This window comes from Apis dorsata, unplaced genomic scaffold, assembly GCF_000469605.1.
Source record: "Apis dorsata unplaced genomic scaffold, Apis dorsata 1.3 scaffold_964, whole genome shotgun sequence".
NCBI classification, from domain to species: domain Eukaryota; kingdom Metazoa; phylum Arthropoda; class Insecta; order Hymenoptera; family Apidae; genus Apis; species Apis dorsata.
In genome coordinates this window covers 79,110-82,197 of record NW_006264071.1, presented here as the reverse complement: position 1 = coordinate 82,197, position 3,088 = coordinate 79,110, and positions in this window count along the sequence as shown.

The following is a 3,088-nucleotide window of genomic DNA, read 5'->3' as shown; positions in this document are numbered from 1 at the left end:
TCGCGTCTACGTCTCGCGCGATTTATCGTTATCCTCACACGTACGTGCCTTTTGGGGGAGAATTCGTCTTGTTTCGTGAGATATAGCATTGTTTTATCAAGCGCGTTACGATTATTCCTTGGAATGCTTCGTTTCCTTCGACGAAAGAATTTCGAATTCGAAATTTTCCGATTGTTCGATTCGGGACGTTCTCGTTCGTTTCTCGATCGATCGAAACGGAGAGGGATCGGTTCGGTTAAGTGTTTCACGACGCGAGCAAATACGAGCCGTCTCTTGAGCTGGCCGCGCCCGAGCCGAATCTCCATCCCCAAACGAAGGAAGGAAGGAAGGAAGGAATCTCGCGCGCTCTGTTTGCGAGGGATGATGCATCGTTCGACAAACAGCGGGTAATCTTCGCCGGTTTTCGGGCGTCGCAAGTTTGTTTAACCTTCCTCAAAAACACGCGAGATAGCCGGTGTATCTAACCGGGCAAATAGACCGAGGAACTTGTCGTATCTTAGGGGAGGAGAGGGGAGGGGGTGAGGCACTCTCTCTCTCTCTCTCTTTCTCTTTCTCTCTCGGACAAAAAACGAGGCGATAATGGTTGAGAGACGTAAAGTTCGTTGCACTTACGGAAATTTCGTTGGAAAAACTTCGAACCAGATAAAGCGAGTCGATACTTTCAAACATTCTTTCCTGAAACGTTACTTCAAACGGATCGTCGCAACACGGCGATCTCTTGACCAATTACCAACAACCGACTCCTCGACTTTTCACTTCTTTCCAATTCTCTTTCCACGAAAGAAACGTTCGTCGTCTCGAGAGCTTATCGACGCCTTATCGGACGACAAACTCACGCATTTCTCCGTTTTTCGAACAGTGTCCTCGATTACAACCGGCGATCACCGCGTGCTTTTAAATAAACATGAGACTCGCGGAGAGTCCACGACTCGATGGAGTTCGACCGCGACGAGAAAGAGAGAGAGAGGAGATCGTACCGGATCGTGTAAAGACGATAACGGGAACGGCGATAAGATTAAGCAGTACAAAGAGCCATGGCGTACGGAAACCGTGTCGACGACGAAACGATTTTCCCTCGATCTTCAAAGGCGGCATATCGTGTCAACTCGAGGTGACCGAGCCCTCGAGTCCATCGTGTTCGAGGAACGGGCGGGAGGGGAAGAGGGTATATTAAAATATCGTCGCTATGAACATGTGCGTGGCTCGTGACGACCTGAGCACGCGCTTCCCCAATCGCGACAATAAAATTGATATTAATGGAGCGGTATCCCTCTGTTAATTCGTCCCCCGGTTATTTCTCGAAGCGGCTTCTTCTTTAACCTCTTGGTCGACGAGATTATCGTCGATCGGATCTTTCGAACGAAACGTTTCCTTAAACGTTAATTCGACGGTCAACTTTTATCAAAGATGGAATCTTTAAAGGAATTCGAAACGCCTTTTCGAAATCGGAATCGCTCTCTACCTCGAGCGTAAGGTATAAGATATTCGCGACGAAAGGAAAAGAGTTGACGACGATTAAAAAAATAAAAGATGGATTTCGGAAGCGTCCTTTCTAGAGGAAATCGGAGATAAACTCGACACCTGCCCGTACCGCGATACAAGGGCGAATAAGAAGAGCGAAGGGCCGAGGGTTTTTAATGACGGTTGAAAAGATCGTGCAACAGATACACCTACCTAACTTTTCACATCTTCTCATCGCTGGTACACGCACCGTCTCCTGGCAATGTACACGGTGCGCGCGTATGGGTGTCGAGGCGTAGCTGATTTATGATCCAAAAAGAAATTACAGGACGTAGGTGGACCATGATTTATAGCCCGAGACTAAATTGCGTATGTATACCTTCCTCGAATGGCAGAGGTCGTCAATCCCCGCGAAGAGGCGCGCGCGAACCTGGTCGAAACAACGATAAACGCCTTCGACTGTCCCGTATTTACATTATCGTCCCTGTATCGAAGTCGTTTGCCAGCCGTGATAACGGGTTCCCGCTTCGTTTCGCCCATTGCGAAACGCAATTTGCCACAATGTTAATTTCTTCGTCTCCGTTTATTACCGCGTTTATTACTCGCGCCACGATAAAGAAGAAAAAGAAAAGGAGAAGGCACCGATCTAACCGCAACCTCGTCTCGTAAACCGATCTCACGATTTAAACGCCATCTTCTTCGACACCTTTCTATCTCCCCTCCAATTTCTTTCTCTGGAAATCGTCGTTATTTCGCCGACAGATAATATCTCCCCTCCTCTTAATTTAAAACGATACGACGATAGCTGGCCGGTCAAGCAGTTAACAGAGTTAAAAAAACGGATCCTGGTCGAGTCTAAGACGAGTGAAATTGCTAGAAATTCAAGAAATTTGGATCCAAGTTAAAACGAAAATGAGAAAGGCAGGATTAATACGCGTACGTACGCGGGGAGGAGGGAAGTTGGCGGTTAATCGTTGCGACGTAAAGTGGCCGTTAATATATCCGTGGATCGCGGGTTTGGCGACGCTTGGAAATTATTTCACGGCGAGATACGGGGGCCTGCGGCTCGCGTACGTTCCGCGGTCGCATACTCGAAACGTCGCCCCGCGAATTTAAACCTCGAAATTCAGGAGCACGTGCGCGGGCCGGGATTACCACTACCGCGGAGCGGGCGAAAAACGAAGATAGGCGGCGGAGGTACGCCGCGACATAATTCATCCAGGCCGCGTTGTATGAAGTAGCTTCCCGTGATGAATTTCAAAACGGGGGTCTTGAAACGTGTATATCAAGAAAAATGCGATGCAACGCCCGCTCCTCCGTGCATTTTCCATTGTTGCTCGGGAAAGGGATGAAGGTGGATCCGTGATGAACGGATGGATTTATTTCGAGGATTTTAAGACGCGAGGTGACGCGACGAGAAAAGAGTGACGTGACTGAAAATTTCACCTTTCTTAGGTTCTGTGTATATTTAATTCTAGATCTCCGTCTTTTTATATTTCTTGGACAGGATTTTTATCGTAGCGGAGAAAATGCGAGACACTTTTATCAAATATTTATCGAACACGCTCCCTCAATTTTAACGACTCGTCAATCTCTCGAAAGATGTTTAAAAACTCCGGATCCAGAG